We start from the raw sequence: 14,920 nt of genomic DNA on the forward strand, positions 1-14,920 counted from the left end.
TAATCCCAGCTACTCAGGAGGCTAAGACAGGAGAATCACTTGAATCCTGGAGGGAGAGGTTGCAGTGAGCCGAGATCAAGCCACTGCACTCCAGCCTGGGGGACAAAGCAAGACTCCATCTCAAAAAAAAAATTTCAAGAGCAAAAATCTTTACTCTTTGATAGTGAAGAGACTCAGTTTCCCCAACAATCATAAGACCTAGTAAAGACACCACAAGTCAAACTTAACCTATTTTTTCTCTCTCTTTCTTTTGCAGTTTCCTTAAGAGGTAAACAAACCTTTTTACTATCTCTTATTATTTACAAAAATCTCGTTTTCTAGAAAACCAAAGTCTACTTTACATCAGTATATTATTATGCTAAAGTTAATTTTAATAAAACCGTATGAACAAATTCAGCCATCTCAGTTTTGACCACAAATTATGATTTCCATAAACCTTTTATAAATTATTCCAAATTTTCCCATTCTCTCATTTCCTCAACTTTCTCTGTTTATTCAGTGTTACCAATTTTCTTATTCTTAAAATTTAAAACAGCTTTTAAAAACCTCTAAACTAGGCAAAATTACTTTTCCTTTAACAAAAACCATACTCTCATGCCTTTTTATAAACTTTTTTATACCAAAAATGCATTTTACTTTTCTTATATACTTCAGCATATAGAATTGCTTTTCTTATATCTAGTAGTTTTAATTACATATGTTAAGTATAATGTTAACTCTTAGTAACACTAATTTTCAGTGAAAAACCTAGGAAAAAAGCAATTTCAATTATGTACCAGATGCAGAGCCTTGAAGACAATGCCTGGAGGATCTAACCCCTCTCAGCACGGCCAAGAGGCATAGCTAGGCCAGGGGGACAGGGCCCAGGTATTGTTCCAGGTTTCACCATGGTCATTTGCCTAGACTTCAGAATCTAAAGGCTCAACTCCAAAGGCATAAGCTTACAAACTATCAAAAAAAGCAAGTATCAAAAAGATCACAGAAGTAACAGGTTTTTTTGTTTTGTTTTGTTTTGTTTTGTTTTTTTGAGACAGAGTCTCACACTGTCACCCAGGCTAGAGTGCAATGGCACAATCTCAACTCACTACAACCTCCGCCTCCTGGGTTCAAGCGATTCTCCTGCCTCAGTCTCCCGAGTAGCTGGGATTACAGGTGCGTGCCAACATGCTCAGCTAATTTTTTAATTTTTAGTAGAGGTGGGGTTTTACCATGTTGGTCAGGCTGGTCTTGAACTCCTAACCTTGTGATCTGCCCACCTCGGCCTCCCAAAGAAGTAACAGTTTTATGACCTTAAATACAGTAGAGACAGTACAAATCTGTCTGACCAATAGATGCAGCAAAAAACTCTAGGTTAAATTATGAAGACATTTCTATTTTATTTTATCAAAATTGTATAACTCTCTTTACCAAAGATTAACAAAACCACATGAACTTGTAAAGCATTAGGGCTTATTTACTTAATTCATGAGTACTCATTTACTTAAAGTCATATAGACAATATATAAACATAGATACGTAGGCATAAAAATAAAGATAGACACAAAGACTTTATATCTTTGACTTAAAATTTTTAGCCATAGATTTCTAAAGCTACCTAGTTTGAAAGGATAGTTGGATTAAAACTGTGCCTTTGTACATGAAAAAGTTAAAGTTTATCTCACATGATCTTAGCCCCTACAGGGTTTTAGAGAAAACAGAGTAACAAATTTACATCTCAAAGCACATAGAGAATTAAATCTTTTTAAGAAGGAATTTGAGAGTGTTATAGGAATATTAGAAATGGATGCCAAGGTTACACAGAAGCATGGGAACTTACCATAGGATTTTATAAGGAGGCCAATTTCATTGATTTTCACTCAGTTTAGTTCTCTGATTGGGAATCAAACCCAGACTGCAGTTGTAAATCACAGGACTACAAAGTGAAGCCACCTTTATTGTGAACCCTGCAGGGGATCACAGCAGGAAGTTTGAGCTTACAAAGGATTTTAACTTTGTTTTAGGCCAGATTTTTGCTGTTTAATTTTGTCAAGAGAATTTCTAAGGCTAGTCATGACACTATTATGTCTCTTTCTTTTAATTTGAGCTTCCATTAACTTTTTAAAATAAAATATCTCTAAATTTTTTTTAATTTAGGAGTTGGCTGGTGTGATGACTCATGCCTGTAATTGCAGCACTTTGGGAGGCTGAGATGGGAGGATCACTTGAAGCCAGGAGTTTGAAACTAGCCTGGGCAGCATAGTGAGACACTGTCTCTACAAAATAATAATAATAATAAATTTAGCCATCATGGTGGCACGCATCTATAGTCCAAGCTATTTGGAAGGCTGAGGCAGGGGATCACTTAGGTGATGAGGAGTTTGAGGCTTTCTTGAGTCGTGATTGCACCACTGCACTCCAGAGCCTGGGTGACACAGCAAGACTCTGTTTCTAACAACAACACACAAATTTAGGAATCTAGTTTAAAGGATACATCTTCTGGCCATTGAATTTCCAATGGTGCATTTATTCCAATAGTGACTCATTCCAATAGCTTCCTTATGGAAAGCCCAGGATCTAATTATCCAGGTTCAGAAGGTATTTTCTCAGAGAGGGCACAGAAGAGGGTGTCCCAAAGATCCTCCCTGAAAAATTAACTTCAAGAATAGGCCAAGACAGCAGAAGAGTCTTGTTGCTCATAGACAGTAACCCACAAATTTGTGGGGGACTGTCAATCACAGACCAGTTACTATGTGACGTCAGGTAGGCCCTTCTGGAATTGGACTTTCCCAGCACTAACCAGTCAAGAAGTGCTGAGGTGACAAAAGCCCTTTATGGATGAGACTTCATATGACAAACTCTCTCAAGAGCTTGACACATTCAGAACAAAGTCTCAGGTTCCCAGCCACTTTCAGACTGACCACCTGACATGACCCAGAAATCATGCACCCCAGACGGTAGAGACCCAGAGAGATTGCTTCCACTTAGTCACAGGTCAAGCTCTTGAGGACATAGAACAAGATGAGAGGGAACCTTATCTGATACCCCTCTTTATGACAGAACAACATAGAAAGACAAAGACCAAGGAAAACACTATTTCTGGGAAGAAAGGGATCAAACAATAGGAACCTTCATACCACAAAGGACTGAAAAGCACGCCAGAGTCTCTATGCCTACAAATATCACACAAATCCTTCTCTCCCATTAATCAAGATTTCAGAGGGGAAAAAGAAACAGTGACCTTTACCATCTGCTTGACAGGATTCTACAGAAAGAGAGAGAGAGAGTGGGTCCAGAGGCATGGCTGATAAGAAATTCTTACCTGATATCAAAAATTAGCCAGGCATAGTAGCAGGCATCTGTAATCCCAGCTACTCAGGAGGCTGAGACAGGAGAATTGCTTGAACCTGCGAGGCGGAGGTTGCAGTAAGCCGAGATCGTGCCATTGCACTCCAGCCTAGGCAACAAGAGTGCAACTCCATCTCAAAAAATAAAATAATAAATTCTTACCCTTATGCTGGCCAATCAGGGCTTAGATTCCCCTCACTGCAGCTTCCAAAAAAAACAGAGCGGCTTTGGTGATCCTGCTCACCAAAACTGTAGGGCAAAGGGAGCACTTCCCCTTTACCCTCAGACAGTTTACAAAAAAGTCAACTCACAAAAGGCAAATTAATGGGAGTACAGGCATACACATTTTATGAACGTATACATGGGGAGCATCACATAGTGATCACCCACCCCTGCCCCAGTGGGGTGCAGAAGCTTATATACCATCTTGTTACAGAAAGAACGGGGACTTGGATCATGGCAAAACAGGTTACGAGGAGAGAAGAGGAGGCCTGGCTAGCAAAGATGGTCTTGTGTTGTAGAGGAAACCTCACAGGTAGCAGCTCTCAGAGAGAATAGGTGGTGTATGTTTCTTTCAGACATGTACAGGTGTCAGATCACGGTGGTGGATCCTTCCTGTATGGTTTTGCACCATCCCCCTGGTGCTGTTGTGATAGTGAGTTCTTAGGAGAGCTGGTTGTTTAAAAGTCCATAGCACCTCCCTTCTCTCTCTCTCTTGCTCTTGCTCCTGCCATATAAAATGCCTGCTCCCCCTTTACCTTCCGCCACAATTTTAAGCTTCCTGAGGCCTCCCCAGAGGGAGAGCAGATGCCAGCATCATGCTTCCTGCACAGCCTGTAGAGCTGTGAGCTGATTAAATCTCTTTTCTTTATAAATTATCCAGTCTCAGGTATTTCTTCATAGCAATGCAAGAATGGACTAATGCAAGCTCTATGGTTAAAATAAGCTTAATTAAAAGCTGATATTATATATATATATATACACACACACAAATATATACATATATGTGTGCACATATATGTGTATATATATATCTTTTCTGCTTTTTCTCTTTGGATCCCATTATGAACATTTTTTTCAGTTGACTGAAACCCTTTTTAAAATTATGTGCTCAATCCCTCTGTTCACGTCCTTTCTTAAGTATTTTTCTCTCATTTACGTTTACTCCTCCCTACTCTGCAAATTCCCCCCACAAAAGCTTAAATACCAACTAAGCTTTGCAAGGCTACTTCTGTTCGCTGTCTCTCTGACAGCTATCCCAAAATATATTTTGAGGTTCAATATTTTTATTTCCCTCAGTATAAACTGGTGATGATTAAGGTCAAAAGTGTGAAGAAATTTCTATAAAAGTTCGTGATACAATGATGAACTCTATTGATAAACACTATCAAGGAAATAGCCTTCTCTCCTGACTTGAATAAACCACTTTATCCTTTCCCTTCAATCTTTCATTGTAGCTCCCATATTGGCACTGCACTCGGGTGGTACAGGAAGGAAGAATGTCTGGAAAGTGGAGTATTTACCTGAAAAACAGATTAAACAGGATACAGAGATAGTTAAAATGATGAGTTTAAGATCCTTCCCCACTCACTAGCATAGAGGCTTGAGAATTAGTTTCAGGTAACTTGTACATGTAAGATTCTCCCCACGGCCTGAAAGCCTAAGGGGATGAGTAACTCCTTCCTGCTCAGGCCCAGTCCCAAGGCGCAAGGCCATTTGGCATCAGCAGCGTATGTCAGCAAGACAGCAGAAGCAGGAAGAGAGCCAACCGGAAGACACCTACCCTGGCCGTAAGACGCGTACCACAGAAGATCCGAGAAAGAGGCCATCTGGGTACAATGTAGCAGTTACATCAGACTAGGACACTTCCTGTTTACAGAAGACTATAAAACCTTTGCCCTGTCCTCACTTGTGGCTGACACCATTTTAGGCCTCAGCCAACCAGCACCCAGGCGCTCATTAAAACAGCATGTTGCTCCACACCACCTTGTGTTGTCTGTTGACACGCTCTCGGGGTTCGAACTGATACAAGAACCTTACAGTAGAAAATAAATGTTTTTGCATAATCTGAGTGAATTATTAGACTCTGCCATCAGCACCATCTTTATAATTGGTAGAGCCCAATGCAAAGGGAAAATGCAAAGCCTCTTGTTCAAAAAGTAAGAAAAAAATGCAATTCAAGGCACTAAAATATAAAGCTTTTTCTTTTCTTCCACAATGTCTTACCTTGTCATGGTATTTTTTTATTTGCTTCTTAATGTTGTTCTAAATAAAGTATCACTTTAAACCACTAGCATCAATTCTACCCTCATCTTTATATTGTGCAATGCCAGTGATGGGTCTCAGGACACAGTACCCCAAAATATGACTCCAGGGAACCAGAATATGCCACGCCAAATATGGCTCTTTGGCATAATAATTATATTGAGCTTGAGAAGTGGCAACAAGGAAGCAGCCCTTGCTCGCTCTTGGTGCCTCCTTGGCCTTGGCATCCGCTCTGGCCACACTCAAGGGGCCCTTCAGCCCGCCACTGCGCTATGAGGGCTGCTCTCTGGGGCTAGCCAAGGCCGGAGCCAGCTCCCTCTGCTCGCCAGAAAGTGTGCAAAGAAAGGTTCCATATATACTGTGGAATACTATGCAGCCATAAAAAATGATGAGTTCATGTCCTTTGTAGGGACATGGATGAAGCTGGAAACCATCATTCTCAGCAAACTATCGCAAGGACAAAAAACGAAACACCGCATGTTCTCACTCATAGGTGGGAATTGAACAATGAGAACACATGGACACAGGAAGGGGAACATCACACACGGGGCCTGTTGTGGGGTGGGGGGAGGGGGGAGGGATAGCATTACGAGATATACCTAATGTTAAATGACGAGAGCACACTAACATGGCACATGTATACATATGTAACCAACTTGCACGTTGTGCACATGTACACTAAAACTTAAAGTATAATTAAAAAAAAAAAAGAAAAAAAGAAAAGAGAGGTGCCGGCGGGAGCCAGGGCTGCACGCGGCACTCGGCGCTCCTGGGCTGGCACGGGTTCCAGGGGAACGCGGGCTCAGCAAGCCCCACACTTGGCGTGGCCAGCTGGCACCTGCTGGGCTTGATCGGAGGCTGAATCCCGTGTGTGGACCACCATTCCCTCTTTGCCAGTATAGCAGGTCTCCATCTCTTTCTCACTTCCCGTCTTTTCCTCTTGATTGTCTGGGACGAGCTCCCTCTGGGCTGTCGGAGTGTCTGGGCTAGGTGCTGCAAAGTCCTGTGATGAGTGCCAGTGAGAGGTGAAGCCAGCTGGGCTTTTGGGATGGGTGGGGACTTAGAGAACTTTTGCGTCTAACTAAGGGTTTGTAAATGCACCAATCAGCACTCTGTCAACATGGACCGATCAGCTCTCTGTAAAACGGACCAATCAGCTCTCTGTAAAATGGACCAATCAGCTCTCTGTAAAATGGACCAATCAGCAGGATGTGGGTAGGGCCAAATAAGGGAATAAAGCACACCACCTGAGCCAGCAGGCAACCCGCTAGGGTCCCTTTCCATGTTGTGGAAGCTTTGTTCTTTCTTCACAATAAATCTTGCTGCTGCTCACTCTTTGGGTCCACGCCAGCTTTTATGAGCTGTAACACTCACCTTGAAGGTCTGCAGCTTCACTCCTGAAGTCAGCCAGACCACAAACCCGCCAGAAGGAAGAAACTCCGGACACGTCCGAACATCGGACGGAACAAACTCCAGACACACCATCTTTAAGAACCATAACACTCACCACCAGGGTCCGTGGCTTCATTCTTGAAGTCAGCGAGACCAAGAACCCACCAATTCCGGACACAAGCTGGTTATTTTGAGAAACTCCAGACACAGGAGTAGCTCTGAAAACAAGGATGAAGGTTGCCCTTTGGTAAGGGAAATTTACATCTATGAAGAAAATATCTGGGAGGTGTCTCCTCTGCACCAGGAAGAGAGGGATGACTAAACCACTAGAGGCTCTTAATCAACGGAGACGGTATCAACTTAAATCTGCATAACAACGCTTATCTTTAAAATGTTTTTCCTGGCCATCTTACCTTAACTGGCTGTTCCCTATACTCTTTTTTTTTTTTCTTTCAGAGAAATGATGGTATTTAAGCCTGAAGTCTAAGACTAAGATCTACTCTAGAGATTTACTAATTTCTCTGGATTATCACCAATGTATACGAGAGGTTTACATGTTATTACATCTCTGTGTGTTTTTTTGTTGTTAGTTTGTCTTTTATTACAGGGAGTCCCAGCTAAGAATTCATGAAAAGTGATGAAGAAAATGATTTTTCCTCCCCATACCAGTTTTAAATGCAAATATAAGAGCATTTAATTAGTACGCAAAATCACCAAAATTGTGCAACTTGTATTTTTTTAGCCCTTATATGCATCTGTATTTCATTCTTATCAGTCTTTCTTTCCACTGAAACACTGCACAAAACTTACTCATCTGTTTTATTTCACTTCTTAATGCCCCACATATTCCACTAACACTCTTACTTTTGGCTTAATGATAAGGAAAGATTGAAAGGGAAAAAAATTATGGGTTGCCCTGTCTTCCCTTTTCTTTCTATGTCATCACTTTCAACTTAAGAGGCTGGCTAATCCTGAGCAGTAATAGGAGTAAGACAATAATAAGGTTCACTTCTTTCCTTTGTGTTTTTGGAATGCCATTGCCTTTTTTCTGTGTTGGAAACAAGTTCTGGTTCAACAGAAGTATGACCTCGGCTGGGTACGGTGTCTCAGTCTGTAATCCCAGTAACCAACTATGGGCAGATCACTTGAAGCCAGTAGTTCAAGACCAGTCTGGCCAACATGGTGAAACCCCGTCTCTACTAAAAATACAAAAATTAGCTGGGTGTGGTGGTGCATGCTTATAATCACAGCTACTTGGGAGGCTGAGGCAGGAAAATTGCTTGCACCTGGGAGGTGGATGTTGCAGCAAGCTGAGATCATGCCACTGCACTTTAGCCTGGGCGACAGAGTGAGACTCCATCTCAAAAAATAAAATAAAATAAAATAAAAATTATATATACATAAAAAGGGTAAGGGCTTGGAGCATGTCCACACAAGTTATGGCAGTAAATCTGGTGGTGGTGGCAAGACAGGTCACAGGAGGAAGAGAAGAGGAGGTTTGCCTAGCAAAGGTGGTCTGGTTATATAGATGAAACCTCACAGGTAGCAGCCCTCAAAGAGAATAGATGGTGAATTTTGATAAATAGATGTCAGACTCTCCATTAACCTTTCCTGAATCTGGACAAGGGAGGGCTTCAAAGAAACCTTGTTTGCTTCCATTGTTTCCTTCACTTTATCTTCTCTACAGATACAAATCTCTCCCACAAAAGACAGCTTTGCAGGGTCACTCTGTCTGCAGGCACCCTGGTCACAAAATATGTCAAAGAAGCATATTTTGAGGTGAATAGTTCAGTTTTCTTCACAATCATGAAGCAGACCCTGCCTACCACTTGTGTCTGGAGAAAATAACTCCAATTCCTTGTTGGTAGGTTGTGGAGTGACTGCTCATTGCCACCTAATATCTTGTCTCTCCTTCCTTCCTTTCTTTTTTTTTTTAAATAGAAACGGGGTCCTATTCTATTGCCCAAGCTGATCTTGAACTCCTGGGCTCAAGCAATCCTCCTGCCTCAGCCTCCCAAAGTGCTGGGATTACAGGCGAGTCACTGCACCTGGCCTCTCCTTCCTTGATAACAGAAATCCAATTTTATTTGGAGTTTAATGTGCTGAGCTAAAAACCACATTTTCAGCAACTTCTGCAGCTGCTATAGCCACATTAGTAAGTTTTGGTTAATTGGATGTGCACAGAAGTGTTTTATGGGATTTCTGGGATAATAGTCTCATTCCTCCTTTTAGTAGCTTTGGAATAGAGTTGTGATAGCTAGAACTCCGTCTGGAATCTTAGAAAGTGAGGAGACCTGCAGGATGAAAGTTAGGTCCTCAAATGAAGCAGAAACATAGAAGGTGACTGAGTCCCTAAAAAACCAAAGCATTGCCACCCGAGCCCTTGGCTGCTTATATTGGGGGAAACTGTCCCCAATATTTCAAGGTAGGTTCTTTCTATTTTCCCTAAGTATTGGCCAATCTGAGAAATAAAGAGAAAGAGTACAAAGAGAGGAATTTTACAGCTGGGCTACCAGGGTGACATCACATATTGGTAGGTCTATGATGCCCACCTGAGCCGCAAAACCAGCAAGTTTTATTAAGGATTTAAAAAGGGGAAGGGGTGTACCAACAGGGAGTAGATCACAAAGATCACATGCTTCAAAGGGCAAAAGGGGGAACAAAGATCACATGCTTCTGAGGCCAATAAAGATCACAAGGCAAAGGACAACGCAAGATCACAAGGCAAAGGGCAGTCAAAAACTCCTGATAAGGGTCTATGTTCAGCTGTGCACGTATTGTCTTGATAAACATCTTAAACAACAGAAAACAGGGTTCGAGAACAGAGAACCAGTCTGACCTCAAATTTACCAGGGTGGGATTTTTTCCCCACCCTAATAAGCCTGAGGGTACTGCAGGAGACCAGGGTGTATTTCAGTCCTTATCTCAACCGCATAAGACAGACACTGCCAGAGCGGCCATTTATAGACCTCCCCCCAGGAATGCAATTCTTTTCCTCGGGTCTTAATATTATATTCCTTACTAAGAAAAAAATTTAGTGAAATCTCTCCTACTTGCACATCCATTTATAGGCTCTCTGCAAGAAGAAAAATATGGCTCTTTTTGCCCAACCCCAAGTCAGAACTTATGGTTGTTTTCCCTTGTTCCCTAAAATCACTGTTATTCTGTTCATTTTCAAGGTGCACTGATTTCATATTGTTCAAATACACATGTTTTACAATCAATTTGTTCACTTAAGGCAATCATCACAGGGTCCTGGAAGATAACAGGATTAAGAGATTAAAGTAAGACAGGTGTAAGAAATTATAAGAGTATTATTAGGGAAGTGATAAATGTCCATGAAATTTTCACAATTTATGTTTCCTCTGCCGCGGCTCCAGCGGGTCCCTCCGTTCGGGGTCCCTGACTTCTTGCAACATGCTTACCTCTGAACTTTTTACCTGTGAAAGAAATAAGCTTGTATTTGTTAAACCATTATTATTTACAGCTTTATTATGTGCAGGTAAAATTAATCTAAACTTGCATGGAAGTCTCCACTAGTTCACCTAGGTTAAGAAATTAAGTTAAATATTTTTTTTTTTTTTTGAGATGGAGTTTTGGTCTTGTTGCCCAGGCTGGAGTGCAGTGATGCAATTTTGGCTCACTGCAACCTCCACCTCCCGGGTTCAAGTGGTTCTCCTGCCTCAGCCTCCCAAGTAGCTGGGATTACAGGCGCCCACCACCACACCCAGCTAATTTTTATATTTTTAGTAGAGACAGGGTTTCACCATGTCGGCCAGGCTGGTCTCGAACTCCTGACCTCAGGTGATCCACCCTCCTCAGCCTCCCAAGCCCTGGGATTACAGGCATGAGCCACTGCGCCTGGCCAAGTTAAACAATTTTTTTTTTCGAGATGGAGTGTCATTCTGTCCCCCAGGCTGGAGTGCAGTGGCGTGATCTCGGCTCATTGAAAGCTCTGCCTCCAGGTTCACACCTTCTCTTGTCTCAGCCTCCCAAGTAGCTGGGACTACAGGCACCCGCCACCAAGCCCAGCTAATTTTTTGTATTTTTTGTAGAGACGGGGTTTCACCGTGTTAGCCAGGATGGTCTCGATCTCCTGACCTCATGATCTGCCCACCTCAGCCTCCCAAAGTGCTGGGATTACAGGTGTGAGCCACCACGCCCCACCAAGATTTTAAACACATGTGTTTTAAACACATCTGAGGCAGTCTTCAGTTTGTTGTTGGGCAATGTGTCATGAAGCCGCTGGTATGAATGACACATATCAATCCTAGAAATGACAATCATTTCTAGGATTCAGAGGCCCTTTTCCTTTATCTTCCCAGGTCAGGACTATTTTCTGGATTTCTGAGATTGCTGATAAATGCAGTATTCTGATAATGACAATGTTGTAGTAGAAATAGTAATAGTAATAATGTAAGTGTAACATTTCTTATTTTTTAAAAGTAATTTAAATATTAAAATTATGCAACAAATTTGGGGTAGACAGCCATAAAAATTCATGTGGATAATTATAAGACTACCCCTGAAAAGAGATGTCAACCATTGACATATATCAACCGTGAAAGAGGAGGCATGATAAGAGATTAAGGTGACTAATACTTCTATCTAGTGTTCGAATTGAAAACTACCATTTCTTGTCTATAAGGACAATGTCGGGTTTTAGCAAATGTTTTCTTTCCCCCAGCTGACTTGTGCTGGGCCATCCTAATTGTCTTGTCCATTTGCGAAAAAAGACAAAAACAACAACAACAACAGAAAAACACTAGATAATATTCCAGGAAGCCACCTGGAGGTGACTGAGATGGCAGCTGGAGTATAATAAAAAACTAAGCGTATTAGGAAGTGTGTTCTATTTTTCATTTGTCTTAAGGGCTGAAACCACAGAGTGTGGGCTTTGAACTCAGAACAATGGAGTTAAAGAGAAGACAGTCTAAGAAGAGAAGGGCGAAAGAACAATGGAGACTTGCAGCGCTCCTACCTCCTCTTAGATGTTCTTCTACTTGCCTCTGGAGGATTTCCCCCAGATTGCTTTTCTACTTCCTCACTGGTCTGTCTATGTCTCCTCAACCCTCACTCCATGACGATCTTTCATAAGCTCACGCTCTCTCATCCCCTTTCTAATGTCCTCCTCACCTCACATTGAGTCAGTGCTGTTTAGTGGAAAGAGGGTTTGATTCTGGGATCCCCTACTTCCTTACTAGTTATCTTGAGCAAATCACTTGAGTTTTCTGAGGCTTGAGTTGTTCATATCTGTACCAGGGTAGATAATACATGGATGATATGTACCTTATAGGGAGGATGCTCAAATTGGACGATGTATTGTGAAAAAGACAGATGTGGTAGGCAGTTGGGACAGTTCATTTTATTTTCCTTTTCTCATTCTCTTCCCTTCCATAAATCACTGTTAGGGGAAAATTAGTAAAAAAAGAAAAATAGGCTACTGGAATAAAATATTAGGTATAAATAATTTTCAAAGTTTGATTTTAGAGGTATGATGACAGTGAATTTCTATTGATTTTCTGTTTTTTCATGTGGGTATTCTTTGATAAAGGGACACTATTCTACTTACTCATCTGCAAGCTCAGGACAAATTACTCTCAGGTCTGTAAGCCCTCTCATGCCTACTACTCTGTGGTTATGAGGACACATGAGGGAAATAGCTGGAAAGATTGTAAAGTCTAAAGTAAATGCTAATGAATAGTAATTATTATATTTTGTTTGCTCCTTGTTATATCTATAGTGGATATTCAGTAAAGATTTCTTATTTTTTTTATTTTTTAAACTTTATTATTATTATTTGAGACAGAGTCTCACTCTGTCGCCCAGGCTGGAGTGCAGTGGTGCCATCTCGACTCAATGCAACCTCTGCCTCCTAGGTTCAAGCGATTCTCCTGCCTCAGCCTCCCAAGTAGCTGGGATTACAGGCGTGCACCATTATGCCCAGGTAATTTGTGTGTTTTTAGTGGACACGGGGTTTTACCATATCGGTCAGGCTGGTCTTGATGTCCTGGCCCCAAGTGATCCACCTACTTCAGCCTCCTGAAATGTTAGGATTACAGGCATGAGCCACTGCACCTGGCCAAGATTTTTTTTTTTAACTATTGACCAAAGATAGAATAATATGGCAATTTAATACGAAACTAGTATTAAATTGGCAGGAGGGATGTGCATTAGTCTGTTCTCATGCTGCTAATAAAGACATACCCAAGACTGGGTAATTTATAAAGGAAAGGTTTAATGGACTCACAGTTCCATATGGCTGGGGAAGCCTCACAATCATGGTGGAAGGCAAAGGAGGAGCAAAGTCCTGTCTTACATAAATGGCAGCAGGGAAGACAGAGAGCATGTGCAGGGAAACTCCCCTTTATAAAACCATCAGATCTTGTGAGACTTATTCACTCTATCACGAGAACAACACAGGAAAGACCCGCTCCGATGATTCAATTACCTCCCACCAGGTCCCTTCCATAACACGTGGGAATTATGGGAGCTACAATTTGAGATTTGGGTGGCGACCCAGCCAAACCATATCAGAATGTGTACAAAAGACATTATTTGTTATAGAGCCTAGAAAAATGAGCCATTTATGTGGTGGAATCTAAGAAAGGCTCCCACAAGGGTGGGCGTGATGGCTCACACCTGTAATCCCAGCACTTTGGGAGGCTGAGGCTGGACAATTACTTGAGGCCAGGAGCTCTAGACCAGCCTGGGCAACATAGTGAGACCCTGTCTCTACAAAAAATTTAAAAATTGGTTGTGCATGGTGACACGCACCTGTAGTCCCAGCTACTTGGGAGGCTTGGGATGGGAGGATCACCTGCACCCAGGAGATCGAGGCTGCAGTGACCATGATTGCACCACTGCACTCCAGCCTCGGGAACACAGTGAGACCCTGTCTCAGAAAGAAAAAAAAAAGAAAGAAAAAGAAAGGCTTCACAGAGATGAGACATTTAAGACATGTTTTTTCATAAAAAGAAATGAGGAAAAGGAAATTCCACAGATAAACCACAGAATGAACAGAGGCGTGGATTTAGGAAAAAGCAAGCATGAAAAGGCAAGTAGCTCATTGTGACAGTAGTCCCTGTGTATGTGTGGTGGGGTGGGGGAGATATATATAACTATAACTGTCAGTGAGGTAAATATAGAAAGGTTTGTTACAAGTGGATAATAGAAGGCCTTTAATTATATGCAAAGGATTTTGTTTTCTTTGTTTTTCTGTAGGCAAAAGGCCTACAACCATTAAGAAAAATAAGTGATGTGATCAGACCTGTGTTTTCCACAGGCAACACTCAGGAGAATAAAAAGGATCCATTTGTGATGCCAGTTGTTAGATATAGAGACATTTAAGATGTTGTTGCCAAAGACCTCAACTCTGGTAGGAGTGATGGAGACAGAAAGAAGTGGATAGAAAATGGGATGTTGATGATATCAGCCAATCGGCAATTAATCCATTAGGGGAGGGTTTTCCTTTTTTGTTTTTTGAAGCAGGGTCTTGCTCTGTCACCCAGGCTAGAGTGCAGTAGAGTGAACACAGCTCACTACAGCCTTGACCTCCTGGGCTCAAGTGATCCTCCCGCTTCAGCCTCCCATGTAGCTAAGACCATAGGTGTGCGCCACCACGCCAGGCTAACTTTTCGATTTTTTGTATAGACAGGGTCTTGCCTTGTTGCCCAAGCTGGTCTTGAACTCCTGGGCTCCAGCTATCCTCCCCTTTGACTTCCCAAATTTTTGGGATTACTGGCGTGAGCCACTGCCCCTGGCCTGAGAGTTTTGCAGGGGCAAGAAAATGTAAGATGAATTGGAGGTTTTTAACTGGAACGGTTTTAAGGAAGTGCCACTAGGGGGCATGAAAGGAAAGATCAGGGAATAAAGAGTGTTCTAAGACTCTTTCAGTAAAAATTAAACAGGCTTTCCAGTCAAATGGATCAGTGTTAAT

The 14,920-nt window shown here is 41.9% G+C and overlaps 1 protein-coding gene across 1 annotated transcript in view; it reads left to right on the forward strand.

Annotated features, from left to right (window-relative positions):
• HERC6 (HECT and RLD domain containing E3 ubiquitin protein ligase family member 6) overlaps window positions 1-14,920 on the forward strand; it is a 125,157-nt gene that overhangs the window by 37,569 nt on the left and 72,668 nt on the right. The window lies entirely within an intron of this gene.

Source organism: Pongo pygmaeus, chromosome 3 (genome assembly GCF_028885625.2).
Source record: "Pongo pygmaeus isolate AG05252 chromosome 3, NHGRI_mPonPyg2-v2.0_pri, whole genome shotgun sequence".
NCBI lineage: Eukaryota > Metazoa > Chordata > Mammalia > Primates > Hominidae > Pongo > Pongo pygmaeus.